Raw genomic sequence first — 15027 nt, 5'->3', positions numbered from 1 at the left:
CCATGGGGTCACAAAGAGTTGAACATGATTGAGCGACTTCACTTTCTTTCCAGAAAATTAATTCTTACAATCCTTCCCTTCCCAAAGTGAAATTCTATTCTCATGTAGTTTTGCAAATAAATTATATATTAAAATAAATTAAGAAATAGCAGCAATCCTATATTAACACTTTCAGAGATGGCCAGAAATTACACTTCCCAAGTCATTTCATGCAAGCAGCATAGCTCTTACACCAGAATAAAACAAGGGCATCTCAAGGAAAATAATGAGATTAGATCTCACATTAACATAGACACAGAATTCTGTACATAATAGTAAGTTTGATTCTTTTGAATGTTTTCTTTTTGGATTATTTTCCTTGCTGTTATGATTTATGAGGCAACTGCAGAGGAGTGCTCAGTCTCAGGCTAATTATGTCCTACTACTTCCTTCATATTTTTGCATATTTTTGTGCATATTCATGATGCACAGCCTCCATCATATTCAACCCACTGCACAGGCCCTGTGCATTGTGAGGTTTTCCAGCTGGTGAAAATAAGTGCTCTTTTTGGTTCAGTGTGAGCACCAAGCTATCTTCTCTCTAATTCATCTGGATAAGTCCTTTCCCAGCCTGATGTAGTCTCCTCAAATGCATGAATAATTGAGGGAATGTTATCCAGATCTCCAGCATTTCTTTCCTCAGTCTCTCTGAATCTCTCTCACTGTATCCCAGGTCTATTGGTCTATCATTTGCAATATTCTATCATCACTGTTGTAGCCACCTTCAGCCTCAGCTTCATTTCTTACACTCAGGGGACCCATTCCTCTCCACAGGGGAATCTTCCTGACCCAGGGATTGAAACCCAGTGTCCTGCATTGCAAGCTGATTCTTTACCATCTGAGCCACCAGGGAGGCCCCGACTGTGATAAGTTTGGAATGCTACTCAGTAATGAAATGAACTACTGACAAATAGTAATCTGTATAAATTTCAAATGCATTCTACTGGGCACAAGAAGAGATATTTAAAAGACTAGATATTAGACATGATCTCACATATAGAAAATCCAAAATTTGCATAAAAATTATTAGAACTAATAGAGAAATTCATGAAGCTTGCAGGATACAAAATCAAGACACAAAAATAGCTACATTTGCATATACTAGCAATGATTATCAGAAATAATTTAATTTTAATTTTGTATATAATCCCATATACATTAGCATCAGAAAGAATAAAATACTTAGGTATTCATGTGAGGTGATGGATGTATAAATCAACTTGATTTTTGTAATCATATCATAGTGTATTTGTATATAAAAAACTGACTTAAAACTCAGCACTCATAAACCTTAGATCATGACATCCAGTCCCATTACTTTATGGTAAATAGATGGGAGAAAAAGTTGAAACAGTGAAATGTTTTATTTTCATGAGCTCAAAATCATTGAGGATAGTGACTGCAGGCATGAAATTAAAAGACGCTTGCTCCTTGGAAGAAAAGCTATGACAAACCCAGGCACTGTATTAAAAAGCAGAGACATTACATTTTGAACAAAAGTCCTTAGAGTCAAAGCTATCGTTTTTCTAGTAATCATGTATGGATGTGAGAGTTGGACCCTAAAGAAGGTGGAGAGCCAAAGAATTGATGCTGCCAAATTGTGGTGCTGGAGAAGACATTTGAATGTCCCTTGGACAATAAGGAGATAAAATCAACCCTAAAGGAAATCAACCCTGATTATTCGTTGAAGGACTGATGCTGAAGAGGAAGCTCCATTACTTTGGCCACGTGATGTGAAGAGATAACTCATTGTAAAGACTCTGATGTTGGGAAAGATTGAGGGCAAGAAGAGAAAGGGGCAACAGAGGATGAGATGTTTAGACGCCATCAGTGACCCAACAGACGTGAATTTGAGCAGACTCCTGGAGGTAATGAAGGACAGGGAAGCATGGAGTGCTATAGACCATAGGATCATTAAGAGTCAGACATGACTTTGAGACTGAATAGCAACAACAAAAATTATGAAATTGTACAACTTTACATACAACTCTAATTTATCAGTTATGCATCAATAAAGATGTGGGAAAAGGCTAGCACATTCTCAGTTCAGTTCAGTTGCTCAGTCATGTTCGACTCTGTGACCCCATGGACTACAGCATGCTAGGCTTCTTTGTCCATCACCAGCTCCCAGAGCTTGCTTAAACGCATGTCCATTGAGTCGTAATGCACACAATTTCCAATGAGTCAGTTCTTCACAGCAGGTGGCCAAATTATTGGAGTTTCAGCTTCAGCATCAGTCCTCCTAATGAATATTTAGGACTGATTTCCTTTAGGATTTACTGGTTAGATCTCCTTGCAGTGCAAGGGACTCTAAAGAGTCTTTTCCAGCACTACAGTTCAAAAGCATCAATTCTTTAGTGCTCAGCTTTCTTTAGGGTCCAACTCTCATATTCTGGAAAAGACAAAAAATGGAAATAGATCAGGGTTTTCCAAGACCTGGAGTGAAAGAAGGAGGTGATATAAAGGGGTATGGGTATATTTTAATTGATTCTAAATGATAATTTTTAATTCATTCTGCATATTTATTGATATGGTGGTTACCCAACTGTATGTATTTGTCAATACTTGGAGAACTTTAACTAAAAAGGATGAATGATACACTATGAAGATTATATCTTACGTAAAAATGGAAACAAAAAGAATTCTTATGCTGAAACATCAGACAACTGGAAGATGTAATAGAAGACAAAATCCTAGTCACAATAGTAGCAAAACAACTTAAAAATTCAAAATCCAAATTCAAAATTCAAAAAGACTAAATCTACAAAGAACATAGAAGAAGACTTGTTAAGCAGAAATATCTACCCAGTTTACAGATAAGAATTCTCTTCTCTAAAGATCTGTTTTTTGAATCAAATCTTACTGAAAATGCTATCTAAAGGTATCTTTTACCAGCCTACCTAATTGAATTTTAGCTTAAGATGGTAAGTATGGAAAAATAAGAGCTATCCTTGCAGCTCAGATGGTAAAGAATCTGCCTAAAATGCTGGAGACTCGGGTTCGATCCCCAGGTTGGAAAGGTCCACCTGGGAAGGAAATAGTTGCCACTGAAGTTTTCTTGCTGAAGAATTCCATGGACACAGGAGCCTGGCAGGCTATAGTCCATAGGGTCACAAAGAGTCGGACAGGACTGAGCGACAAACACACACACACACACACACACACACACACACACACACACACACGGAAGAATAAACATAGTTCTGATTAGAAATAGTAATGAATGACTCTTAGGCTTATGAGGCATCACAGTGTATTTTAAATCAAATGCAGTCATGTCACATGTTAAATGGTGTATGAATAAAGAAATCACTGGCAATTAATAGCACCCTGTTTTTTCCTATTCAAACACATCATATTGTAGAATACAAAGTCGTAGAATATTGTGGAATACAAAGTCGTGAGGGAAAATAATCATGCATCTATACAAATGGCCATCGTCAAAAATGATTAAAATGTAGTGCCTACTTAATTCCTTACATAAAAGCATATGGCTCAAAAATTTAAACATTAAGTACAAAAGAAGACTTAAAAATGTTGAAAAATATGCGAGAATATGTTGATAACCTTATAATAGGAAAGTTCTTTTAGCAAGACATAAAAATTGACAGATTTTATAATATAAATGAAAAAATAATTCTACATGACCAAAAATATTTTGCACCATATAGAAACAAAAGAATCAAATCAAGCAATGATAAATTGGAAAAAAATCATAATCAGCATGCATGGTAAATGGGATAAATTCCTTACTATCTAATTAAATCATGAAAATCAGTATCAAACAAGACCAGTAGTCAAATAAAATGCATTCACTGACAAGCCATGAAAAGAAATACACGAGACTAAAAATATGAAGAGGTGCCCAAATTTGAATCTATTTATTTTTAATTAAAGTATATGAATGAAACACAATATCATTAACCAGACTCTCATAACTAAAGATGTTTAGCCTGTACTGGTGGTTGACATGTGGCCAAATATACATTTGCCAGAATGAGGGATGTAGGGAGTGTGATTGAAGATATGGATGGCATTTTATCAATAAATATAAATATCAACAGTTTAAATGCACTTACTTATTGACTCAACAATTCCACTTCTAGGAACTCACATTTAGAAAATTTTATAAAGACTGTATTGAAGAATTACTTGTCAGAGAAAAACTGAAGATAATTAGATACATTAATTTTAATGTATAGAATGGTGTACAAAAGTCTTGAATAGATGTAGTAGTAAAATACACGTGTACACAGAGATATAATCACAAACACATATATGAAAATATACTTGTTTGTGCAATGATGTTTACTAGAAGAAACATAGGAATAGAGTAACTGCATCTGAAACAGCCGGGAGAATCTGGATTGGGATGGGAAAGAGGTTTATCCTACTTATTCCGTTTTGCATGGATTCTATTTTTCGTATTTACTGTTTTCCAGTACATTTTTTGTTTCTTACTTAAAAGTAAAAGATCACATTAAAATGTTCTGTGTAACACAAATGAAATTGAATGAAGAGAATGCTCTATATAGTGTGAAATATTCTATCTTGTGCAATAAAAAAATAAAGATAAATTAAGACACTAATAATAAAACTAAAAATGGGAAAATAATAAAAAGTAAATATAGAAGTTAAGTAAATTTTAATGGAACTGTATAAAAATTTAATTGATTAGTCCATTGCATACTATTTAGTGAGTTTCTGTTGTAAATGCATTCTACCTTTCTAGGTGCGGTGTTGAAACAAACGTTATACAGTTTACATACCAGCAGGGAAATAGTTACTAACAGCAAAAATACATAGTACATTCTTTAACAACAGCTAGCATAAATCTTCAAGAAGGTGAAAGTTTAAATCAGATTTTTAAAAACTTCTACATTCCATTGGCCTTAATGGTAAATCAATCTATTCAAATTGGATATATCAACTGATAAGATATTTTTTTCTAAAGAGCTTCTACATGGCGTTAGTCAACTCAGAATTTCTTAGACTGTAGATTAATGGGTTCAACAAGTGATTTATAATTGCATAAAACACGTTCAATGACATTGGACCCACAGAATGGGAGCCCATAAATAGTGCTAAGTTGAATTATTGAGTGCAGAAAACCTCCAGAACAGGACACCACCAGCAGCATAACACACACCCTCTGCCTTATGATCACCAAATAATGCAAGGGCTTGCAGATGGCCACATAGCAGTCACAGGCCATCACCAGCAGAAGGATGATCTTTGACCCATCAAAAAGGTGCTCAGTAAAAAGTTTGATCATACAGGTTTGGAAAGATATGGCATTTTCCCCAAGGAACAAGTCTGAAATCAATCTTGGGGAAATTGAAGAGGAATAAATTAGATCTATAAATGACAAACAAGCAAGAAAAAAGTGTATCGGTGAGTTCAGGGTTTTACTGACAGTTATAGTCACAACATGAGCAGGTTTCCCACCATGGTCAAAATGTAGAAGAACAAGAACATAACAAAAAGCACTTTCTGCTCCTTTGGATTCTGTGTGAGGCCAAGTAGGATAAAGTAAGTTACATTGTTCCTTGGTTCCATCCAGGCTGCCCAGGAGCTGAGTTCATGTGTTCACCTACAAAACAAGGGGAAATGTTTCAAATGCATTATAAGTTTTTTTGTTTTTTTTTTCATTCATTCACCTAAAATGTGTGTGGAATATCTATTTGTGTCCAATATCAGTGATGGGTCAGTTTTCATTCCAATCCCAAAGAAAGGAAATGCCAAAGAACATTCAAACTACTGCACAATTGCACTAATCTTACATGCTAAAAAAGTCATGCTCAAAATTTTTCAAGTCAGGCTTCAACAGTACACGAACCATGAACTTCCAGATGTTCAAACTGGATTTAGAAAAAGGCAAAAGAATCAGCAATCAAATAGCCAACATCCAATGGATCATCAAAAAAGCAAGAGAGTTCCAGAAAATCATCTACTTCTGCTTTATTGACTATACCAAAGGCTTTGACTGTGTAGATCACAACGAACTGTGGAAAATTCTTCAAGTTACGGGAATACCAGATCATCTTATCTGCCTCTTGAGAAATTGGTATGAAGCAGGTCAAGAAGCAATAGTTAGAACTGGACATGGAACAACAGGATGGTTCCAATTAGGAAAGGAGTACATCAAGGCTGTATATTGTCACCCTGCTTATTGAAATTATATGCAGAGTACATTATGCAAAATTCCAGGCTAGATGAAGCATAAGCTGGAATCAAGATTGTCGGGGGAAATATCAATAACCTCAGATACATAGATGACAACACCCTTATCCAGAAAGTAAAGAGGCATTAAAAAGAGCCTCTTGATGAAAGTTAAAGAGGAAAGTGAAAACATTGGCTTAAAACTCAACATTCAGAAAACTAAGATTGTGCAAGGAGATCCAACCAGTCCATCCTAAAGGAAATCAGTCCTGAATATTAGAAGGACTGATGTTGAGGCTGAAACTACAATACTTTGGCCACCTGATGCAAAGAGCTGACTCATTTGAAAAGACCCTGATGCTGGGAAAGATTGAAGATGGGAGGAGAAGGGGATGACAGAGAATGAGATGATTGGATGGCATCAGAGACTCAATGGACATGAGTGTGAGTAAACTCTGGGAGTTGGGGATGGACAAGGAGGCCTGGTGTGCTACAGTCCATGGGGTCGCCTAGAGTTGGATAGGACTGAGCCACTGAAGTGAACTTAGCTGAACTGAACTGAAGATCATAGCATCCAGTCTCATCACTTCATGGCAAATAGATGGAGAAACTATGGAAACTGAGAGACAGATATTTTTCTGGGCTTTAAATCAATGCAGATGGTGACTCCAGCCATGAAATTAAAGATGCTTGTCCTTGGAAGAAAAGCTATAACCTACTTAGACAGCATATTGAAAACATTTGCCAACAAAGGTACATTTAGTCAAGGCTATATTTTTTTCCAGTAGTCATGTATGGATGCGAGAGTTGGACTATAAAGAAAGCTGAGTGCCAAAGAATTGATGCTTTTGAACTGTGGTGTTGGAGAAGACTCTTGAGAGTCTCTTGGACTGCAGCAAGGAGATCCAACCAGTCAATCTTAAAGGAAATCAGTACTGAATATTCATTGGAAGCACTGATGCTGAATCTAATTTGGGGAAAGATTGAAGGCAGGAGGAGAAGGGGATGGCAGAAGATGAGATGGTTGGATGACATCACTGACACAGTGGACATGATTTGAGCAAGCTCTGGGAGGAGGTGATGACAGGAAAGCCTGATGTTCTGCAGTCCATGGGGTCGCAAAGAGTTGGACATGACACAGCAACTGAACTGAATTGAGCTGAACTGTGTCATAGATAATCTTATCACCAATAGTATAAGGCATAGTCCACTACCTTCAGTGATATGATATGGCAAGGAATGAGAAAATTCCAGACCAATATAATAAATACCATTATAATACCATTCACACAGGCTAACAGTCACACAAACTAGGAATATATCAAACTGAATTCAGAGAAACTTTCCTGGAGCAAACAATGCTTTCAGTGAGTTCTAAAGGAAAAACGAACAAGAGAAGACAGGAAGTGAATTCCTTAAAAAGGTATACTTATAAAGTCACAGAGTTTAGTATTTGAGACCATTTAAACTAATTTGCACTTCCATTGTGAGTAGCTCAAACTACAAACAGAACATTGTTGTTGTTCAGTAGCTAAGTTGTGCCCAACTCTTTGTGACCCCATGAACTGCAACAAGCCAAGCTTCTCTGTCCATCATTATCTCCCTGAGTTTCTCAAACTCATGTCCATTGAGTCAGTGAAGCCATACAACCATTTCATTTTCTGCCACCCCCCACCTTCTTCCTCTCAATTTTTCCCAGCATCAGGGCCTTTTCCAATGAGTCATCTCTTTGCATCAGGTAGCCAAAGTATCGGAGGAGGCAATGGCAAGCCACTCCAGTACTCTTGCCTAGAAAACCTCATGGATGGAGGAGCCTGGTGGGCTGCAGTCCGTGGGGTTGCTAAGGGTAGGACACGACTGAGCGACTTCACTTTCACTTTTCACTTTCACACATTGGAGAAGGAAATCGCAACCCACTCCAATGTTCTTGCCTGGAGAATCCCAGGGAAGGGGGAGCCTGATGGGCTTCCGTCTATGGGGTCACACAGAGTCGGACACGACTGAAGTGACTTAGCAGCAACCAAAGTATTGGAGCTTCAACTTTAGTATCAGCCCTTCCAATGAATATTCAGGACTGATTTCCTTTAGGAATGACTGTTTTGATCTCCTTGCTGTCCAAGGGACTCTCAAGAGTCTTCTCCAGCACCTCAATTTGACAGCATCAATTCTTCGGTGCTCAGCCTCCAACTCTCACGTCCATACATGACTACTGGAGAAACCATAGCTTTGATCATATGGACGTTTGTCTGCAAAAAGTGATGTCTCTGCTTTTGAAAACACTGTCTAAGTTTGACATAGCTATTCTTCTAAAGAGCAAGTGTCTTTTAATTACTGTCCTTAATTGTTTCAAATGCATTAAGAATTCTTAAGGTCTTTAGGTGGATATTCCTCCTTTTCTAGACAAATAAATGCTAGAGCACTTCAGTGTTTTATCTCAAGCACTTACCTCCCCACTTATTTCTAACCTTGTGTGAGAAACATCTCCAATTTAGGACACCAACAATTGATGCAAATTTAGTATATGCAAAAATGAATGTTAAAACTTCCACAAGAGGTGTTTCCCATCTCATTAATTGGTACCACCGTCCATGAAATTGCTCAGATGAAAAACCTCACAATGTTCTTCACTCCCTTATTGTTGTCATATTACTTATTGATCCCTTAAACAAATCCTGTTGTCTCTACTTTCAAAATATGTCACAAATTTGATCATTTCCTAACTGCCCCACTTTTGCTTTTTTCTCTGTGCAAAGAAATAGCCTTCTGCCCACATTTTTCAACTTTTATTTTAATCTCAAAAACTTGTTCTCCTAAAGCAGCCCATATGATTCTCTTTCATTTTCTTCTGATTATATCACTCCATTTCTTAAAAGTACTACAGTGGACTCCAATCATGCCTTCACAATTCAGTATGTCACAGGTAAATTTAGGTATCAAGAAATGCAGTCCCCATTTCACTGTTGAAGAAATTAAGGATCAGAACTATAATTTTCCCACATTTTAACTGAAAAAACTAGAATTGAATCTAAGTTTGATTTATTTCAAAGAAATTTAATTTCTTACAAAATAAATTTGCACATTGGTAAAGCCTGCTTTTCACTGTTTTCTATTAGTCTTACCTTCTGGAGGCTTGTTCACAAAATGAAGGAAGAAAATTTAACTCACTCACAGGAACCTGAAATTCTTCTTTCATCCAGTTTGATACTGGAAGGCAAAAGACTGTATCATTACTTGAGATTGTATTTTATTTCATTCGACAGTCTGTCCATTTTCTCCATAAAGTTTTCTGATTATTCAGAAGATTATTTTATTTGCACTGTGATTAAAAAAAAAATCCATGGTGCATACACATACACAATTTTTTGATAAATGAAATCATTTATCAAAAAGACAAGCAAATCTTTCGTTGATATAAGAAGATAGCAACTAGGTATTTGCAGGTAAATTGTCTCTAGTAACTTCTTTTCCTACTAACTTTAAAAAGGAAAAATGCCATTTAATTGTTTGGTCCTTCTCATTATATCATGTTGTAGACTCACTAACTTGGGGTTTGGAGAGTAATTTTTCTGATTTTTCTCTTTCAATGTAATGCTTGAAGCCTAACAAAAGAACTCCTAAAATATTTTTATCAGTTCTTAAAAGGATAACATCTTTTTCCTGATATTGGCAGAATCACTGGATGTTTTATCTCTTCTAACCACATTTATCATTACATCTTAGTACTGGACTGTGTCCAAGACTAATTCTTACTTAAGTAATTACACTGGGATTTTCCACAAAACATTAACAGTACGTGTACATGTAAAGATATTATTAACTCAAAATCATAATTAGCATAAGAAAGTGTAACATAGAGCTACCAAAAAGTAGCTTTAGAACCATTATGAAGTTATCGCAACTCAAGAATAAAAGATCTATTTCACTTATGATAATATACAGGTTTCAATGCTATTCTCTCAAATCATCCCACCCTCGTCTTCTCCCACAGAGTTCTTTACATCTGTATCTCTTTTGCTGTCTCGCATATAGGGTCAACATTAACATCTTTATAAATTCTGTATGTATGCATTAATGTACTGTATTGGTGTTTTTCTTTCTGACTTTCTTCACTCTGTATAATGAGCTCCAGTTTTATCCACCTCATTACAACTGATTCAAATGCATTCTTTCTAATAGCTGAGTAATATTCCATTGTGTATATGTACTACAGCTTACTTATCCATTCATCTGCCCATGGACATCTAGGTTGCTTCCATGTCCTGGCTATTGTAAACAGTGCAGTGATGAACATTGGGGAACACGTGAAATAGATTGCCAGTCCAGGTTCGATGCATGAGACAGGGTGCTCGGGGCTGGAGCACTGGGATGACCCTGAGGGATGGGATGGGGAGGGAGGTGGGAGGGGGTTCAGGATGGGGAACACATGTGCACCCATGGCTGATTCATGTTAATGTATGGCAGAAATAACTACAATACTGTAAAATAATTAGCCTTCAATTAAAATAAATTAACTTTAAAAAAGAATAAAATATCATCCCAGTCATTTTGATACAGTTCAACTTATTAGACAGGTATTTCCTGATATGCCACAGCAAGTTTTTCTTTCTTTTTATTCAGTACTAAATTATTCAGTCTTGAAGTTTGGTCAGATATATAAAAATCTACCACCAATTTAGATGGTAACTACTCATCTAATTACTAATTTTAAACTAAAGTTAACCTATTTAATGCCAAGAACTGTACTGAGTAAGGACATAGCAATTAATTAAATGGGGAAAATTATCGAAAAATTCCTTCCTACATAGATCTCATATTCTTATGATAAAGTCAAACAATAAAAGATAATATTTAAAAAGCAAGGGTAGTCTTAATCTTTGGCCACCTCATGCGACGAGTTGACTCACTACAAAAGACTCTGATGCTGGGAGGGATTGGGGGCAGGAGGAGAAGGGGATGACAGAGAATGAGATGGCTGGATGGCATCACCAACTCGATGGAGGTGAGTTTGAGTGAACTCCGGGAGTTGGTGATGGAGAGGGAGGCCTGGCGTGCTGTGATTCATGGGGTCGCAAAGAGGCGGACACGACTGAGCGACTGAACTGAACTGAACTGAAGACACAAATAGAGCACTGTGACAGAAATAAGAAGGAAAATTCTATTATGGGTAATGTAATTGAAAAAGAATTTCCTAACAGGTGGTGTTTAACATGGATTAAAAAGATTGGAAGTGGCTGCCATGGCAAGCATTACTGCAGACAGTTAAATTAAGCAAAATTTAATTCATTAAATAAAACCTCTGTTCAGAGATGATACTGTGGGTGCATGGGTGCTAAATCGCTTCAGTCTTGTCTGACCCTTTACCACCCTATGGACTATAGCCCATTAGTCCCCTCTTCCCTGAAGATTCTCCAGGCAAGAACACTAGAGTGGGTTGCCATGCCCTCTTCCCTGGGATCTTCCCGACTCAGGAACCAAACCCACTTCTCATGTCTCCTGCAATGCAGGCGACTTCTGTAGCCATATCACCATCTCGGAAGCCCCAGAAATGGTATTATATACATGTCCAAAACTTGAAAAACATCAAAGGAATTTTTTTTTGCCCTTCAATAAGGGAGGAAAAAAAAAAAAAAAAGCAGTGCATGTGTGTATTCTTGTCCTGCTCCTAATTTTTCTGGGAAAACTTTCAATCTTTCAATGGTAAATGTTATATGAGCTGTGGATCCGTCACATACAGACTTTATTATGTTTACATGAAATCCTTCTAATTTGCCCAGGTGGCTCAGTGGTAAAGAATTCTTCTGCAATGAAGGAAATGCAGGCTCAATCCCTGGGTCGGGATGATCACTTGGAGGAGGAAATGTCAACCCACTCCCGTATTCTTGCCTGGACAATCTTGTGGGCAGGTGAGCCGGGCGGGCTACACAAAGAGTCAGATACAAATGAGCATGTACATACAATACTTCTATACTCATACTTTTGTCAGGTATTTTTTTAAACCACAAAAGAATATTCAATTGCTATATTCTCAGTTACCAACCTAAATTAAGAAAATTCAATTTGAAACAGCTTTCAGAAGAATAAAAGAACATTTATTATAATATTCCTTATAATATATAATATATTATAGGTATAATTGTGTATATTATATACATTGATATATATCATATATTATATTCAGTTCAATTCAGTCACTCAGCCGGGTCCGACTCTTTGCGACCCCATGAATCACAACATGCCGCAACATGAGTTCACTCAAATTCACCTCCAGCCAGTGGGTGATGCCATCCAGCCATCTCATTCTCTGTCATCCCTGTCTCCTCCGGCCCCCTATCCATCCCAGCATCAGAGTCTTTTCCAGTGAGTCAACTCATCGCATGAGGTGGCCAAAATATTGGAGTTTCAGCTTTAGCATCAGTCCTTCCAATGAACACCCAGGACTGATCTCCTTTAGAATAGACTGGTTGGATCTCCTTGCAGTCCAAGGGACTCTCAAGAGTCTTCTCCAGCAACACAGTTCAAAAGCATTAGTTCTTCGGTGATCAGCTTTCTTCACAGTCCAACTCTCACATCCATACATGACCACGGGAAAAACCATAGCCTTGACTAGACGGACCTTGGTTGGCAAAGTAATGTCTCTGCTTTTTAATATGCTATCTAAGTTGGTCATAACTTTCCTTCCAAGGAACAAGTGTCTTTTAATTTCCTGGCTGCAATCAGCATCTTCAGTGATTTTGGAGCCCCAAAAAATAAAGTCTGACACTGTTTCCACTGTTTCCCCATCTATTTCCCATGAAGTGATGGGACCAGATGCCATGATCTTCGTTTTCTGAATGTAGAGCTTCAAGCCAACTTTTTCACTCTCCTCTTTCACTTTCATCAAGAGGCTTTTGAGTTCCTCTTCACTTTCTGCCATAAGGGTGGTATCATCTGCATATCTAAGGTTATTGATGTTTCTCCCAGAAATCTTGATTCCAGCTTGTGCTTCTTCCAGCCCAGCGTTCCTCATGATGTACTCTGCATATAAGTTAAATAAGCAGGGTGAAAATATACAGCCTTGACGTACTCCTTTTCTTATTTGGAACCAGTCTGTTGTTCCATGTCCAGTTCTAACTGTTGCTTCCTGACCTGCATACAGGTTTCTCAGGAGGTAGGTCAGGTGGTCTGGGATTCCCATCTCTTTCAGAATTTTCCACAGTTTGTTGTGATCCACACAGTCAAAGGCTTTGTGATAGTCAATGAAGCAGAAATAGATGCTTTTCTGGAACTCTCTTGATTTTTCCATGATCCAGCGGATGTTGGCAATTTGATCTCTGGTTCCTTTTCTAAAACCTGCTTGAACATCTGGAAGTTCATGGTTCATGTATTGTTGAAGCCTGGCTTGGAGAATTTTGAGCATGACTTTACTATTTGAGCATGACTTTACTAGTGTGATAGATGAGTGCAATTGTGCAGTAGTTTGAGCATTCTTTGGCATTGCATTTCTTTGGGGTTGGAATGAAAACTGACCTTTTCCAGTCCTGTGGCCACTGCTGAGTTTTCCTAATTTGCTGGTATATTGAGTGCAGCACTTTCACAGCATCATCTTTCAGGATTTGAAATAGCTCAACTCAAATTCCATCACTTCCACTTGACTTCTCATTCCAGGATTTATGGCACTAGGTGTGTGGTCACACCATCGTGTTATATGTAATGTCATTATCCATATAGTTATTAGGTATATTATTATCTATAAAATTATATATATTAGTATATTATATATGTAATATATATTATGTATAATATAATAATATATTTATATTGTACATATGTAAGAAAATATATATTATACATATAATAAGTATATTTTTATAATAATAAAAAAACTAATCACTGAAGCAAAAGTTTTTTTATGATGGAAACTGAATAATTCTGCTGAAAGATATTATAGTAGATACACAATGACAAAATACATTCATGAATTGGAATATTGAGGTGTCAATACTACCAAAATGGATCTATGTAGTCAATCAATCCCTTCTAAAATTCCAAAATATTGTTTAAAGAAATAGGAAAATCCATGTTGATATTTATGTGAAACCTCAAGAGAATCCAAATAGCCAAACAAAAAGAACAAATTTGAGGGCTTCCTATTACTGATTATAAAACATACTACAAAATGATTATAATCAGAGCAGTGTGGGTCTGGCATAAATACAGACACATAGGAGGAAGTGGCAAACACGGCAACTTAGAAAGACCCTGAGCTCACTTCCTCCCGTGGGGACACCAAAATTACAACCATTTGCAGAGAAACTTCTGATGAGTTCAACTTGAAGACTAGCAGAATAGTTCCTGTAGGACAAAAGGGTAGGCATGTTCAAGAGAAGACGCAGAATAGTCAAGACACTTACTCCCATGTGGGTGGCCCACAAATGGGAGGGTAACTGCAGTTGTTGAGATTCTACCTAAGAAATCAGGGGTCCATAATCCACATCTAGCTCCAGAGACAATAAGCCCTGCACCAGGATGACTACCCTCCAAAATATTAAAGCACTCTCAATCCAAATGAAATATTAAATGGTGTTTAATATATTAGCATTAACAACATTTGGAAAACTGAAACAATGTATTTACCTTTCACAAAAGCATCTAGAAATACAAATACTTTAAACTATAAGAAAGCCCTCCAGGAAAAATATAAATCTTTTCAAAGCTCCTAAGTAGATATATTTCATGTTCAGGAATTAGAAAACTCAATCATGTTAAAAAACTATTCATTCTTAGGCCATCTATAGACTCAACTCAATCATAATAAAAACTCTGATCCTGCCCTTTATAGATGAGGAC

The 15027-nt window shown here is 37.0% G+C and overlaps 1 pseudogene; it reads right to left on the bottom strand.

The window, feature by feature from the left end:
* Nucleotides 1-5017: 5017 nt before the first annotated feature.
* LOC129560059 (olfactory receptor 4A47-like) lies at nt 5018-5598 on the bottom strand (annotated as a pseudogene).
* Between the last annotated feature and the right edge of the window lie 9429 nt (nt 5599-15027).

Source organism: Moschus berezovskii, chromosome 16 (assembly GCF_049115385.1).
Source record: "Moschus berezovskii isolate FMDL1 chromosome 16, NW_MosBer_1.0, whole genome shotgun sequence".
Classification (NCBI taxonomy): domain Eukaryota; kingdom Metazoa; phylum Chordata; class Mammalia; order Artiodactyla; family Moschidae; genus Moschus; species Moschus berezovskii.
Note: the sequence above shows the minus strand (reverse complement) of the source record. Positions and strands in the feature narration are given on the sequence as shown.